The sequence below is a fragment of the Salmo salar genome, chromosome 10 (assembly GCF_965601325.2).
Source record: "Salmo salar chromosome 10, fSalSal1, whole genome shotgun sequence".
Taxonomy (NCBI): Eukaryota; Metazoa; Chordata; class Actinopteri; order Salmoniformes; family Salmonidae; genus Salmo; species Salmo salar.
This window is the reverse complement of record NC_138300.1, coordinates 15,596,761-15,613,897: the sequence shown is the minus strand read 5'-3', so window position 1 is coordinate 15,613,897 and position 17,137 is coordinate 15,596,761.

Below are 17,137 nucleotides of genomic sequence, written 5' to 3'. Positions count from 1 at the left end.
ACCACAGCTAAATGCAGCACTAACCTTTGATGATCTTCATCAGATGACACTCCTAGGACATTATGTTATACAATACATGCATGTTTTGTTCAATCAAGTTCATATTTATATCAAAAACCAGCTTTTTACATTAGCATGTGATGTTCGAAACTATCATAGCCACCGAAAACTTCCGGTGAATTTACTAAATTACTCATGATAAACATTCACAAAATACATAACAATTAATTTAAGAATTATAGATACGGAACTCCTTCATGCAATCGCGGTGTCAGATTTTAAAATAGCTTTTCGGCGAAAGCACATTTTGCAATATTCTGAGTACATAGCTCGGCCATCACGGCTAGCTATTTTGACACCCACCAAGTTTGGGACAACCTAAACTCAGAATTACTATTAGAAAAATTGGATTACCTTTGCTGTTCTTCGTCAGAATGCATTCCCAGGACTTCTACTTCAACAACAAATGTTGTTTTGGTTCCAAATAATCCATAGTTATATTCAAATAGCTCCGTTTTGTTCGTGCGTTTAGGTCACTATCCGAAGGGTGACGCGCGAGCGCATTTCGTGACAAAATATTCCATTACCGTACTTAGAAGCATGTCAAACGCTGTTTAAAAACAATTTTTATGTTATTTCTTGTAAAATAGCGATAATATTCCAACCGGGCAACGTTGTATTCATTCAAAGGCTGAAAGACAAAAATGGAGTAGTCTCATGAACGCGCATCTCAGTCTCACTGTCCCCAGGCTGACCACTCACAAACAGAGCTGCTGTTCTTTGCCCAGAGACAGCAGACACCCCATTCCACTTTCTGGCGGCTTTAGAGAGCCAATGGAAGCCTTACAAAATGTCACGTTACAGCAGAGATGCTGTATTTTCGAAATTGTCAGACAGGGCACTTCCTGTATGGAATCTTCTCAGGTTTTGGCCTGCCATATGAGTTCTGTTATACTCACAGACACCATTCAAACAGTTTTAGAGACTTTAGAGTGTTTTCTATCCAAATCTACTAATTATATGCATATTCTCGTTTCTGGGCAAGAGTAGTAACCAGTTTAAATCGGGTACGTTTTTTATCCAGCCGTGCAAATACTGCCCCCTAGCCCAGACAGGTTAACAAAATATGGAAAAAGTCAAGGGGTCTGAATCCTTTCCGAATGCAGCTAACATTCTTTGATTATTTGGTTAGATGGCTTTATGTATTTCCAAAACTATGGTTTACTTTAATGTAGCTGTAATCTAGGTGTTGATAGCAACTGGCTGACTCATTCAGTGCTAATGTAACGTTAGCAGGCTAGTAGGGCTAACGTTAGCAGGCTAGTAGGGCTAACATTAGCAGGCTAGTAGAGCTAACGTTAGCAGGCAAGTAGGGCTAACGTAAGCAGGATTGTTGGCTAGCAACCTTGCAAGTTGATTTGTAACAATATATTCATAAAGTATTTTCTTGTAAGTTGTAAAATGAAATTGAAACCAGTAAATTGAAACCAGTATTTGAGTGCAAATCAAAACGATTTGGTTTAATTTGAAGTTATTTTTGTTGGAGTTTACATTATAGGGAATAGGCTGGCTTGCCAGCTCCTCCATATTACATCACACGCCCCCAAAAAATAATCTCCGTCATTCAAGCATTCTTCAGAATTCTGATGTGTTTTATGTAATAATTCCAAAAATAGAAAAGTGAGGTGTAACTTTGCATTGGGACTTTTGATGCGTATACTAATGCAAATCCATATGTTACACGTGGTTACCTTTATGCTACCTATCCATTAAAGCCCCAAAGTAGTCAGTCCATTAGTTTGTCTATCTTCCACAACATAAAATCTATCTTTGTGAATGCTTGAAAAATGTATCAGAACTCACAGAGAGCTTTTTTTTCTGCATCCTCCCTTTCTCTACCCCTTGTTTTCTCTTTGCTCTGACACATCCCTCTGCTTTCAAAACTGGATTTTTTTCTCCAATGAGCACATTTTATTCATTTTGTTTTGGAGCTGGGTGTGTGTTTGTGTTTATGATGGCTGTCATTACGGACAGGGGAAGCGAGATGCTGAGCACAAAGAAACTTGACATTAAAAACCAGCACACTCAGCATGGGAACAAAACCCAGGTAGCATTTTGAATCGGAATAGAGACCCCCCAATTAGAGTTGCTGTCAATTGCACAGTTTTTCCCCCCACCGCCGTTAGCCCTTGAACCTCGACCGCGGAATGTAATGACATCAATGCAGAACACAGCTTTAAACAATGTTCAGAAGCAGCCCCTGGGCCAGCAGGCCAGAGAATTGGGAACCTGAACCGTTTCACAATGTTAGTCAATGGCTTCCTTGCTCTTATTCTTTCTGTTGTTACCAGTTATAGGCACAGAGACTAGATATTGCTTTCAACTAGAAAGTCATTCTAGTTTCAGAACTGCATCCGAATAGTCTCAAATAGCTTCTTTTCCTCATCATCTCCCTTTCATAATCACTGCATGAGAGACAGTTAGTAGAGAATCTTTATCTCAGCGGGGCCATTTGCTTTACAGCAGGCTGTCAGATACACACAGACAATATTCAGACATGAATAGAGTACAAAGAATACAAGTAGATGAGGAAGTTGTAGTTGACGTGGAGTTAATGAGGAAAGGAATGGAGCCATTTGAGACGAAGCTCTGAGGAAGGGGTTAATAATAGAGAGGTATCTGAGGAGGCAGATCTCTGCTGCTCTGTGTGTCCTAAATAGCACCCGATTCCCTAGATAGTGCACTATACTTTTGACCGGAGCCCCATGGGCCCCGGTCAAAAGTAGTGCACTATGTTGGGAATAGGGTGCCATTTGGGACATATCCTCTGTCTCTGCCTCCTATTTGCTCCGTCTGACTCGGCAGACCTTATTGCTTTCCTGCCTAGTCCTGCTTTAAGTTGAATGTGGCAGCACTGAGTCCAAAAGACAGATGATAATTTCTTTACCGGGATACTCTGACAATGGGCAATTAGGAGAATAATCCAATATGGAAGAGGGAGGATCTCATGTGAAATTAAAACCATGTGAAATGGAAATTATTAACGGTATGCGCGGATAGTGTGTGAATATGACACAAGCGCACAAGTATTTTCACACGCGGCACTCTTCCTCACACAGCACTCTCTCGCACACATGCATACGCATGCATGCACACGCACAGACGCACACACGCACAGACACACAAACCATGAGTTCCCTGTCATCCATTAATGATAACGCTACACATTTATCTCATCATTATTGCTACAGTGCCTGTTCTATCCTCTGATTTACATAAATAACTTGAGTGCAGATTAAATGAGTAACCTAATAGCCACTCGTTCATTTTCACCTAATTATATCTTATGAGCTTGCTTAGCTACTCATGCTTCATCAAAACATCATGCCCCCAGGAGGAGGATTGAGGTTAAGTCAAAACTTTGAGCTTTGCGGTACATTTTAGATGTGCATTGTTAGCCTTTTATAACAGCCGCCCTCCTAATTAACGTAATGAATCTTTACCATAAGCTAATTGCTAACCAGGCTATTTCATTAGCTTGCCTATTTAACAACAGTAGTGTCATAGAGTTGTTAGCCTAGCATGATGCAAGTAGAGCAACAGGGTGGAGTGGTTAAAAACGCCAGGTGATGGCAAGCAGCAAGGTAAATGCAAACAATGCTAATTGAGCTTAATAGGTGCCCAAATGTTACTCACAAAATATTTTTTAAATTCTGTAGATGGTGTTTACATCTGTTTACACTCCAATACATTCCTGGTAAGTAACCTTTTCAGTCAGGTTGTATACTGTTGAATTTGAAGTGCGGACGCTGACGACCAGGTTTCGATACCAGTCATTTAAAGTTGATAAAACAATAAAAGGCAACATCTGAGGTAGTACTGAACATGGCCATCTCCTAAAACTACAGGCAGCACTACAAACTGTTCCAGACCTTGAATTTAGTATCATTCATTCCATATGCTCCATTTACAGCGCTAGGGTTTTTGGCTTAACCTATCGCTGTACCTGAAAGAAGAGGATGAATTCTGCCCGTAAAAGACCAGTTCTCATGATGGTAAATGCTACGAAGAGGGTTTGTGTTCTATATTTCGAGGTAATTCAAGCTTTGAAAGTTGACCTGTCGCAATATCGTTGCCAAAAAGCACTCAAGATAAAGTTTACAACATCCAAGTGTAAAAATATTGATTACAGCCATTGAAAGGAGGATCTGAGGAATACACAGTGGGAAGCCCATGAAACTCCCGATGAACTGGAGTGTTAGCAGCAACCGAATGGAAACTCTCGGGAAGCAAAGTGTCCATAAAGAGGAAACGCAGACACACCTGGAGCCCAGATATGCACTGGTGCCACCATCAATAAACCATGTACCTTATTCTCTCTTTCCCTGTGCTCTTTTCTCCAACCTCTGCTCTCTATCTTCCCCAAATAATTTATGTCATTCATATTCTTTTCTCTCTATCTCTTTCTGTTGCTGTCGTCTCCTTCATGTTGATGAAACGATCCCACGTTCTAGTAAATCTCTGGATCATATTGGTGCCTAGATGGTTTCAGGAGGGTAGATATCCAGGCTGATAACTTCTATTTGGCACCGGCTCCGCCTGGAATACTGGAAAATGGAGCAAATAAAAGGCCAAAATGGGCCAAGTACTGAACTTCCTAAGCAATCACAAAACAGTGGGATAGGTTGTCAAAGGGGGGAAGTTTGCATAGTGATGGAGAAGAACAGACAACAGCTCAGTCAATGGTGTTACAGTTTGCACTATGCCTTTTTGCATTTGCGTGAGTGTGTAATGTGAGTGTTCCCCTCACCTTTATCTTACTGTTATACCCTGCAAGTTGATCTCATGGTCATGCCTCATATTTTGATTTTTTTTATTATCCGGTGAAATGGAGTTGAAGATGGATAATTCTCACCATTGTGTTCTCAGGGATGGTGAAAGCACTCCCACTCTCTCTCTCTCTCTCCTTCTCTCTCACTCCCTAAGCCCTCCCTCGCTTTCGTGATAGTGATCTAATGAAAACAGGTTTCCGACCATTAAAAAAGAGAATAACTGTGAATTATGTGTCACAAACAATCATACAAAGCACTCTGCTCTAAACCCATTATACAGTAAAGTGGCCTGATATCCATGGACATACCACTGAATCACATATGAAATGCTCTGAGTGCCAAGGTGAAGCAAGTAGCAGCAGCCGGAGGTTTACATTTTTATTTATTTCACCTTTATTTAACCATTTAGGCCAGTTGAGAACAAGTTCTCATTTACAACTGTGACCTGGCCAAGATAAAGCAAAGCAGCGTGACAAAAACAACAACACAGAGTTACACATGGGATAAACAAATGTACAGTCAATAACACAATAGAAAAATCTATGTACAGTGTGTGCAAATGAGGTAAGATTAGGGAGGTAAGGCAGTAAATAGGCCATAGTGGTGAAATAATTATAATTTAGCAATTAAACACTGGAGTGATAGATGTGCAGATGATGATGTGCAAGTAGAGATACTGGGGTGCAAAAGAGCAAAACAATAAATAACAGTATTGGGATGAGGTAGTTGGGTGTGCTATTTACAGATGGGCTGTGTACAGGTACAGTGATCGGTAAGCTGCTCTGACAGCTGATGCTTATAGTTAGTGAGGGAGATATACTGTAAGTTTCCAGCTTCAATGACTTCCAGCAATTCGTTCCAGTCATTGGCAGCAGAGAACTGGAAGGAAAGGCGGCCAAAGAGGTGTTGGCTTTGGGGATGACCAGTGAGATATACCTGCTGGAGCGCGTGCTACGGATGGACGTTGCTATGGTGACCAGTGAGCTGAGATAAGGCGGGGCTTTACCTAGCAGAGACTTGTAGATGGCCTGGAGCCAGTGGGTTTGGCGACAGATATGTAGCGAGGGCCAGCCAACGAGAGCATACAGTTCACAGTGGTGGGTAGTATATGGGGTTTTGGTGACAAAACGGATGGCACTGTGATAGACTACATCCAATTTGCTGAGTAGAGTGTTGGAGGCTATTTTGTAAATGACATCGCCGAAGTCAAGGATCAGTAGGATAGTCAGTTTTACGAGGGTATGTTTGGCAGCATGAGTGAAGGAGACTTTATTGAGAAATAGGAAGCCGATTCTAGATTTAATTTTGGATTGGAGATGCTTAATGTGAGTCTGGAAGAGAGTTTACAGTCTAACCAGACACCTAGGTATTTGTAGTTGTCCACATATTCTATGTCAGAACTGTCCAGAGTAGTGATGCTAGGCGGGTGGGCGGGCGGGCGGGTGCCAGCAGCAATCGTTTGAAGAGCATGCATTTAGTTTCACTAGCATTTAAGAGCAGTTGGAGGGTACGGAAGGAGTGTTGTTTGGCATTGAAGCTCGTCTGGAGGTTTGTTAACACAGTGTCCATGGAAGGGCCAGATGTATACATAATGGTGTCGTCTGCGTAGAGGTGGATCAGAGAATCACCAGCAGCAAGAGCGACATCATTGATATATACAGAGAAAAGAGTCGGCCCTGTGGCACCCCCATAGACACTGCCAGAGGTCCGGACAACAGGCCCTCCAATTTGACACACTGAACTCTATCTGAGAAGTAGTTGGTGAACCAGGCAGGGCAGTCATTTGAGAAAACAAGGCTATTGAGTCTGTCGATAAGAATGCGGTGATTGACAGAGTCGAAAGCCTTGGCCAGGTCAAGGTCTGTGAGCAGAGTTGAGAAGTTGGAAATCCTGCTCATCCCGCTCACTGCACACCGCTCTGGCGCTCCATGTCCTTTCCAACCGGTCTGCTCTGTGCTCACAGGAAAAAAAACTACCTCCCAAATTCGTTTCATTCATTAAAATCACAATTTAACCAACAGCCATCAATTTTTTTTGACTACCTGGACCTGCCATTTGGTTTTGACGTATTGAAACCAAACCATATGGATTTGAATAAACATGAGAAGGTAAGAAGCACACGTGATTTCAAACAGGCTACATGTCATATTAAACAGCATATAAACACTCTAAATAGGTCAGGAGCCAGACAGGGAGCCTAAGAAGGAACTAAAATGAATCCTTTAGTCTACATTATTTCAAGGCTATAGCCTACAAAGAAATACATTGTGAAACACTTGCGAGTGCGACCCAATAGGCTGGTAGGGAAATAAAGCGCTCAGCATTTAAACATTTCGATGTATTAAATCATTTGGGCATATAGGCTGTGACTTAATTTTAGAATGAAGTACAAATTAAACGCAAAATAACTTATTTGTACCTTGGAATTCATTTTTAGAATTCATTTTTAGAAACAGGAGTCTGGCCAGCCTGTGGCTTCAGGCTCATATGATGCTGCCTGGAGAGCAGGTCAGCAGCAGAGAATATCCTGTCCACACAAACACCTTCGGGCTGCTCTTGCCAGGCTGGGCAGAGATGCATTTTTTTAGATATATATATTTTTTTATATAGGTAGGCCTAAAGGTTTTTTGCAAAATAACCCAATCAAAATGGAAAACTCCTTGAACGTGGGAATATGCTAGGCCTATTGGGCCAAAATCGAGTATGGCCTATTGTATAGATAACAGAACAAAAATGAATGAAAAGTTTAAGAGATTTTTTGTTTATAAATACTTTGCTACAATGACACACTTAGTTATCTACCTACCTAGTTCCTTTCTTTTAGCATGTGCACATAGTAAGTACAGCATCATGCTTTCGGGATATGTGTCTTTTCCGATTCCACAATGATTCTTTAGTTGTGGACATTACATCACCGCACTCCCTCTCTTGCTCTTGGTCCTCATCTTTGTAAGTCACCTTGATTAAGCACCTGTGTGTTTTATCAGTTTCTTTCTGAAAATATTTAACGAACTCCAGAAGCTAAAGCAAACGGCTATAGCAGCACACAAGTAGACTACAAATGCATAACCTGAGCTTGTGAAGTGAGCGCCACCGTAGCGAAATTGGAGTGGGCGAGAAGGCCGATGCTCCAGCCTTTGGTAATCTCGCTCTGAAGGAGACACATGTTTTACTGGGGAGTCTACTCTGTAGTACCATCGCTCTGTAGGTCTGTTTTTTATTTTTGAGGACAACAGCACTGCTCCGTCTACTTAGTCTATTACTGTACCAATGTGTTTAACACCATTATTGTTTTCTCATAGGAGGCATTGGAAACATTGCATCTTGTTCCCGGCTCATGTTACAGGGATGGAAAACCATTGGTTTACATTGATAGCCCTGCTTTTCCGCCCATAAGAGCATTCTCCGTCCATTTCGTCCATCAGCTTGTGTTGCTTGCTCCCATAATTCCCTGTGCTGGAAACGAGAGAGCTGCTGCCTTCCATTTGGGCTCTCTGTTGGTTTTTTTTCTTGCCTGCTACGGAGTGCAGCGTTTGTTTGTTTGTTTGTTTGTTTGCCTGTTCAATTCTGGCAAATGAACCGTACGGTCACCCAATCAAACTCTCCAGCAGACCAGACCCTACGAATTGTGCGAACGTCCCTCGTGGGTGTCCTCTCGGTTATCCTGGCCACCGCTGCGGACAGGGTGGTTTTTACAAACAAACCGTTCCAATCACACAGAGGGAAAAGTTTGCAGTTCGGCAGAGTCTGCTTTGCAGCACTCTTTGGCTTCGACTTCAGTCCCAGGATAATCAAGACCAGAGAGGAGGAGGATGAGGGTGGAAAGGGAATCAAGCTCCACCAGCCATCATTATTTAGGGCAGTCAATGTCAATTCGGAAAAAAACTGATTGAGGCATAATTGGCAGGCCAATTTTCCATTCAACTCCAAATGAACCCCTTCTTTTACCGCGCCTCGCTTCTTACAGTTACACTCTTTTCTCAAACAACTTTCTAATTTCCCTTGTTGTTTTGCAGCTGAGCTAGAGCAAAAAAGGGTGGGCGGCACAACTGGATTACAGGAAACAACCCCGAAAAGCACCGCAGACGACTTTCATCATCTGACAAACCTTGAAACATCACAGAAAACACTACCAAAAAAAAACGTGTTTTGGGTCTTTCCCCACTACAACATTCTTAAATAGGAAGAGAAACTAAGCAGACTAAATGCGATAAACGAAACAAACAAAGAAGAGCGTCAACGTGTGATTGGGTTGACTGAAGACACCACTCATTCCTCAGTGAAGTGAAACCTCTAGCTAGCTATTATCCGTCTGCTATAGGGGCCGAGTGAGCACACTGCTCAGGCCTGTGATTCAGAGAGACCTAATCTAATTATGTCACTATAGTGGCATTGGATGGAGCCCCCACTCCTATGAGGGGGATAATGCAATATGGGAGGATAGCCCCTGGAATGAGGCCGTAATTACATTGGCCTGTCTATGATGCACACAGACACACGACCCACTCCCTGGAACTCAACTGTGCTGGAATGGGCAGAGTTAACCCTTCCCTGGCCCAACTGCTGGCCCCAAGTTGTGTCCGATTGGTATGGTTTTCTATGGCTGTGTGGATACAGTTTAGTTTTTTGTACTGTTATGTTCCCCAGCCAGCAAGATGTCACTCAAACAGAAGGGGGGAACTAACAAATAAATAGTCACTGACAACCAAAACGAAACAGGTGGGGTTTTAGGAGGGGTTCTGAAAGACACTCATTGGGGTGTTTACTGAAAGTTGACTAGCAACAACAGCTGGAACCTAATCGACACCCACCATGAGACCCACTAAAGATGCCCAAGAAGACGCAAACAAAAGATAACCCACACCAAACTTAAAGACAGGAAAGCAAACCGAAAAGGTAGAGCAAAATGAAATCAGACAAAGGAATGTTTTTCTAGAAATCAAATAGGGCGCGCCAACTAAAGGTGTTGAGACTCCACATCTCTCAAGACAACTGGGACACTGGGCCAGCCACTCTTAAATAGCACCTGGGCCAGCAGAGGTGAAACACCTTCCCACTAACGAGATGGCAACCAGCACAGGTGTAACACATACTGACTATCGAGGTGACACCAATTGGTGCACCCTACGTGCTAACAAGCTATACGTGCTAAAGTCCAACCTCAAAACATAAATGGAAAAACCAAAGCCTGTAACAGTACTCACACACACACACACATTATGTATATTCAATAATATACCGGACACTAATCTGGACGATTATAAGAAATCCCGATTATGCTCTCAGACGAACCATCAAACAGGCAAAGCGTCAATACAGGACTAAGATGGAATCCTACTACTCCGGCTCTGACACTCGTCGGATGTGGCAGGGCTTGCAAACTATTATGGACTACAAAGGGAAACCCATCCGCGAGCTGCCCAGTGACCCGAACCTACCAGACGAGCTAAATGCTTCGAGGCAAGCAGCACTAAAGCATGCATGAGAGCACAAGCTGTTCCGGACAACTGTGTGATCACGCTCTCCGTAGCCGATGTGAGCAAGACCTTTAAACAGGTCAACATTCACAATGCCACGGGGCCAGATTGATTACCAGGACGTGTACTGCGAGCATGCACGGACAAACTGGCAAGTGTCTTCACTGACATTTTCAACCTCTCCCTGACCAAGTCTGTAATACCTACATGTTTCAAGCAGACCACCATGGTCCCTGTGCTCAAGAAAGCAAAGGTAACCTGCCTAAATGACTACCGCCCCGTAGCACTCACGTCGGTAGCCATGAAGTGCTTTAAAAGGCTGGTCATGACTCACATCAACACCATCATCCAGGAAACCCTAGACCCACTCCAATTCGCATGCTGCACCAACAGATCCACAGATGACACAATCTCAATCGCACTCCACACTGCCCTTTCCCACCTGGACAAAAGGAACACCTATGTGAGAATGCTGTTCATTGACTACAGCTCAGCGTTCAACACCATAGTGCCCAGAATGCTCATCACTAAACTAAGGACCCTGGGACTAAACACCTCCCTCTGCAACTGGACCCTGGACTTCCTGACGGGCCGCCCCCAGGTGGTGAGGGTAGAGAACAACACATCTGCCATGCTGAGGCACTGGGGCCCCTCACGGTACATGCTTAGTCCCCTCCTGTACTCCCTGTTCACCCACGATTGCGTGGCCAAGCACGACTCCAACACCATCATTAAGTTTGCTGACGACACAATAGTGGTAGGCCTTATTACCGACAACAATGAGACAGCCTATATGGAGGAGGTCAGAGACCTGCCAGTGTTGTGCCGGGACAACAACCTCTCTCTCAATGTGAGCAAGACAAAGGAGCTGATTGTGGACTACAGGAAAAGGACGGCGGAACAGGCCCCCATTAACATTGACGGGACTGTAGTGGAGCGGGTTGAGAGTTTCAAGATCCTTGGTGTCCACATCACCAACAAACTATCATGGTCCAAACACACCAAGACAGTTGTGAAAAGGGCACGACAACACATTTTCCCCCTCAGGAGACTGAAAAGATTTGGCATGGGTCCCTAGATCCTCAAAGTTCTCCAGCTGAACCAGAACATCGTGACCGTTTGCATCACCGCCTGGTATGGCAACTGCTTGGCATCCGACCGTAAAGTACCAGTCAAGAGTTTGGACACACCTACTCATTCAAGGGTTTACATTTATTTTTTACTATTTTCTACACTGTACAATAATAGCGAAGACATCAAAACTATGAAATAACACATATGGAGTCATGTAGTAACCAAAAAAGTGTTAAACAATCAAAATATATTTTATATTTTATATTCTTCAAAGTAGCCATTTGTCTTGATGACAGCTTTGCACACTCTTGGCATTCTCTCAACCAGCTTCATGAGGAATTATTTTCCCAACAGTCTTCAAGGAGTTGCCACATACAGTGAGGGGAAAAAAGTATTTGATCCCCCGCTGATTTTGTACATTTGCCCATTGACAAAGAAATGATCAGTCTATAATTTTAATGGTAGGTTTATTTGAACAGTGAGAGACAGAATAACAACAACAAAAAATCCAGAAAAACGCATGTCAAAAATTTTATCAAATGATTTGCATTTTAGTGAGGGAAATAAGTATTTGACCCCTCTGCAAAACATGACTTAGTACTTGGTGGCAAAACCCTTATTGGCAATCACAGAGGTCAGACGTTTCTTGTAGTTGGCCACCAGGTTTGCACACATCTCAGGAGGGATTTTGTCCCACTCCTCTTTGCAGATCTTCTCCAAATCATTAAGGTTTTGATGCTGACGTTTGGCATCTCGAGCCTTCAGCTCCCTCCACAGATTTTCTATGGGATTAAGGTCTGGAGACTGGCTAGGCCCCTCCAGGACCTTAATGTGCTTCTTCTTAAGCCACTCCTTTGTTGCCTTGGCCGTGTGTTTTGGGTCATTGTCATGCTGGAATACCCATCCACAACCCATTTTCAATGCCCTGGCTGAGGGAAGGAGGTTCTCACCCAAGATTTGACGGTACATGGCCCCGTCCATCGTCCCTTTGATGCGGTGAAGTTGTCCTGTCCCCTTAGCAGAAAAACACCCCCAAAGCATAATGTTTCCACCTCCATGTTTTACGGTGGGTATGGTGTTCTTGGGGTCATAGGCAGCATTCCTCCTCCTCCTCCAAACACGGCGAGTTGAGTTGATGCCAAAGAGCTCCATTTTGGTCTCATCTGACCACAACACTTTCACCCAGTTGTCCTCTGAATCATTCAGATGTTCATTGGCAAACTTCAGACGGGCATGTATATGTGCTTTCTTGAGCAGGGGGACCTTGCGGGCGCTGCAGGATTTCAGTCCTTCACGGCGTAGCGTGTTACCAATTGTTTTCTTGGTGACTATGGTCCCAGCTGCCTTGAGATCATTAACAAGATCCTCCCGTGTAGTTCTGGGCTGATTCCTCACCGTTCTCATGATCATTGCAACTCCATGAGGTGAGATCTTGCATGGAGCCCCAGGCCGAGGGAGATTGACAGTTCTTTTGTGTTTTTTCCATTTGCGAATAATCGCACCAACTGTTGTCACCTTCTCACCAAGCTGCTTGGCGATGGTCTTGTAGCCCATTCCAGCCTTGTGTAGGTCTACAATCTTGTCCCTGACATCCTTGGGGAGCTCTTTGGTCTTGGCCATGGTGGAGAGTTTGGAATCTGATTGATTAATTGCTTCTGTGGACAAGTGTCTTTTATACAGGTAACAAACTGAGATTAGGAGCACTCCCTTTAAGAGTGTGCTCCTAATCTCAGCTCGTTACCTGTATAAAAGACACCTGGGATCCAGAAATCTTTCTGATGAGAGGGGGTCAAATACTTATGTCCCTCATTAAAATGCTGATCAATTTATAACATTTTTGACATGCGTTTTTCTGGATATTTTTGTTGTTATTCTGTCTCTCACTGTTCAAATAAACCTACCATTAAAATTATAGACTAATCATTTCTTTGTCAGTGGGCAAACATACAAAATCAGCAGGGGATCAAATACTTTTTTCCCTCACTGTATGCTGAGCACTTGTTGGCTGCTTTTCCTTCACTTTGCGGTCCAATTCATCCCAAACCATTTCAATTGGGTTGAGGTTGGATAATTGTGTAGTCCAGGTAATCTGATGCAGCACTCCATTACTCTCCTTCTTGGTAAAATAGCTCTTACACAGCCTGATGGTGTGTTGGGTCATTGTCCTGTTGAAAAACAAATGATAGTCCCACTAAGCGCAAATCAGATGGGATGCCATATCGCTGCAGAATGCTGTGGTAGCCATTCTGGTTAAGTGTGCCTTGAATTGTAACTAAATCACTGACAGTGTTACCAGCAAAGCACCCCCACACCATCACACCTCCTCCTCCATGCTTCACGGTGGGAACCAGACATGCAGAGATCATCCTTTCACCTACTCTGCGTCTCACAAAGACATGGCGGTTGGAACCAAAAACCTCAATTTTTGACTCATCAGACCAAAGGACAGATTTCCACCAGTTTAATGTCCATTGCTCATGTTTCTTGGCCCAAACCTCTTCTTATTGGTGTCCTTGTGGTTTCTTCGCAGCAATTCAACCATGAAGGCCTGATTCATGCAGTCTCTGAACAGTTGATGTTGAGATCTATCTGTTACTTGAACACTGTGAAGCATTTATTTGGGCTGCAATCTGAGGTGCAGTTAACTCTAATGAACTTATCCTCTGCAGCAGAGGTAACTCTGGGTCTTCCTTTCGGCAGTTCTCATGAGAGCCAGTTTCATCATAGTGCTTGATGGTTTTTGCGACTGCACTTGAAGACATATTCAAAGTTCTTGACTTTTTCCGGATTGACTGACCTTCATGTGTTAAAGTAATGATGGACTGTCGTTTCTCTTTGCTTATTGGAGCTGTTCTTGCCATAATATGGACTTGGTCTATTACCAAATAGGGTTATCTTCTGTATTCCACCCCTACCTTGTCACAACACAATGGATTGGCTGAAACGCATTAAGAAGGAAATAAATTCCACAAATTCACTTTTAACAAGGCACATTTGTTAATTGAAATGCATTCCAGGTGACTACCTCATGAAGCTGGTTGAGAGAATTCCAAGAGTGTGCAAAGCTGTCATTAAGGTAAAGGGTGGCTACTTTGAAGAATCTCAAATATAAAATATATTTAGATTTCTTTAACACTTTTTTGGTTACTACATGATTCCATATGTGTTATTTCATAGGTTTGATGTCTTCACTATTATTGGACAATGTAGAAAATAGTAAAAATAAAACAAAACCCTTGAATGAGTAGGTTTGTCCAAACTTTTGACTGGTACTGTATGTTTTTTTTTTGCTGATTATGTTTTGAAATATGGATGTATTGAGTGATGTCACGTAGTTGTGTCTCACTTATGTGTATATGGTTTTCTTTATGTTTTGAGATACGCAGAGGAGGAACAAATCATTCTCAATCAACCCATTGGAAATATGCCTAAATTATGTTTGGATATATTGGATATATTGAGTTGTTTATTTTACATGATTTTCTATGAAAGTATGGATTAAAAAGAATATGCTGTCAAATGAAAATGCTACATCCCTTATGTCAGATTCAATACAATCTGGAATAAATCAAAAGAGAAAAATAGTGGTTCGCTGACATAAGAAAATATATTAAAACAGTCGAATCTTAACATTTCTGAGAGCTTTTCATAAATTCTTTACAGTCTAATCAGCATGCAGAGCCTTTGTGGTAGTTTGATTACGCCTCCATAACACCTATGATTTTATTTCTAAAACTGTTTTAAGATCTTACCATTTCTGAGAACATTTCAGAAAATTCCACTGTATAATCTGCAAACAGAGAATCTGAGTGCAATATCCATGATGCTCAGCAGGGGGCGAACAATATCAGAAAGACATTGGGGAACAGACGAGGGGGACCAGCAGGTAAACTAACCACACAGTATAATAGAGTAATTCTTCACCATCTGCAAGCTGTAGACATCAGTGAAAGCCAACACTGTGAGAACTGAAGATGCTTTATGAATTGATGAAATAATTACAAGCCCAGTATTCCATATTTAAACTGCCGTAAATGCTTTAATTAGGTGAAATGAACGTTAAATGAACGTTCAACAGATGGAATTGATTAGTACGACTTGTCGTATGTGACCTGTGTAAGGAATAAAAGTCATAAGTACACTGTGAGGCTGTTCTCTAGCTCACAGTTGAGCATGTTGATGAGTAAAAGCACAGTAATTATTGACTCAACTGTGATTTGGAGCTAATCCATGGGGCCGGTTACTCTGTCTCAGACAGAGTGACACTTGTGCGTACTTGCTAGGACACATTAGCCTATATAAAAATGTAAGGGCTTTGGCCTGTGCAATATGATATTATCCTTTTTAAGTCACGGTTTTCATTGTCAGCGCCATTTTTCTCCAATTGAATTTTCAGCAGTTTCAGCGACTTAATACATTTTAACGTTTCACACGTAGTTCTGCGCATAAAAAATAGCTATGAAAGTTAAAAAATATCATTGATTTAAAGAGGTCATTATCGCTCATAGCATAAGCTCAGTCTGGCTCCAGTGGAATGTTTTTCCAATGTTGCAGTGCCAACATGCATGTGAGATTTATATTGGGGCTTTTGCCCCTGACTTGACGACCTTAACACATAGCAACAGGGAGAGAGCTTAGCCTGCATTGTGTTGGAATGTTCGGACGCAGGAGGCATGGTCTGTGTCACTGACACTCACTAGAACCAGGATCGGTGCCCCATAGTTTCTTTGGATACACACACAGTGAGCTTTACAATAGCACTATGGAGGACCCAGCACCACAAAACAAGCAGGCCTCTCTGCTGTTGGACTCTTTACATGTCAGAGTCAAAGACGATGCCTTGCCGTGAGACAAAGTCCAGGTGTCTTGATGATATCACAGTTTCACCTTTCATCAGAGAATTGTTCTGAAATAATGTAGAGACCAAGAGTGCCGCTGGGTATACTGCCCTGCAAACAAACTCTCACCAACTTTGACAAGTCTCGTGTTCCTCACATAGCCCGTTGCAACTTGCTTCGGTTCTCAAAACAGATTGTATATCAGTATAAGGCTCTCTCTCTCCGTGTCTCAGTTGAAACTAAGTGCTCTACCATATGCTGACCAATTCAACAATGACTTTGTTGCAGGCTTTATTAAAAATATATGTTCACTTGTATCCCTCCAGTATTGTTTTACACACTCAGCGGTTGCTGGCGTGTGCTGCTGATCGTTTAGAAAAAAAGAGAAAAACAGATGTGGCCTCTTGTCTCTTTCTCTTACCCACATCTCTCTTTAGGGCAATATACATTTCAAACTGACTGCTTTTGTGAAGGAGGCCTATTAAGCTCACAGTTTTCTCTTTCCTTTTGTCTTAATATGTCAAATGGATACTTAGACACACGGAACGGGCCAATATATTTGAATGAACACAGCCATGAAGTAGTGTCATCAGTGCTCGAAACATTCACACGATGAGACTTTCAGTTGTATGAATTGACATGCTCACTGAGCTAAGATGGACAAAACAGCAAGGCCCCAGTGATCGTTCAGACAGGCAGAGAATCATCTGGGACTGATTTCCCAAAGTGGGCCACAGAGACCTCTACTGGTTAGGAGGAGTGGAGATTTGGGGAGACACTTCCTCTGAATTCGCTTAATGTGGTCAGCAACCTACTTCTACTTTTGTTGATATGTGTAACACAACACACAATTTGGCCTTTGCTTGAAACCCTTGGCAGAACCTTCCGGTTCAGTACCTTCCGGTTCTGCTAGGCT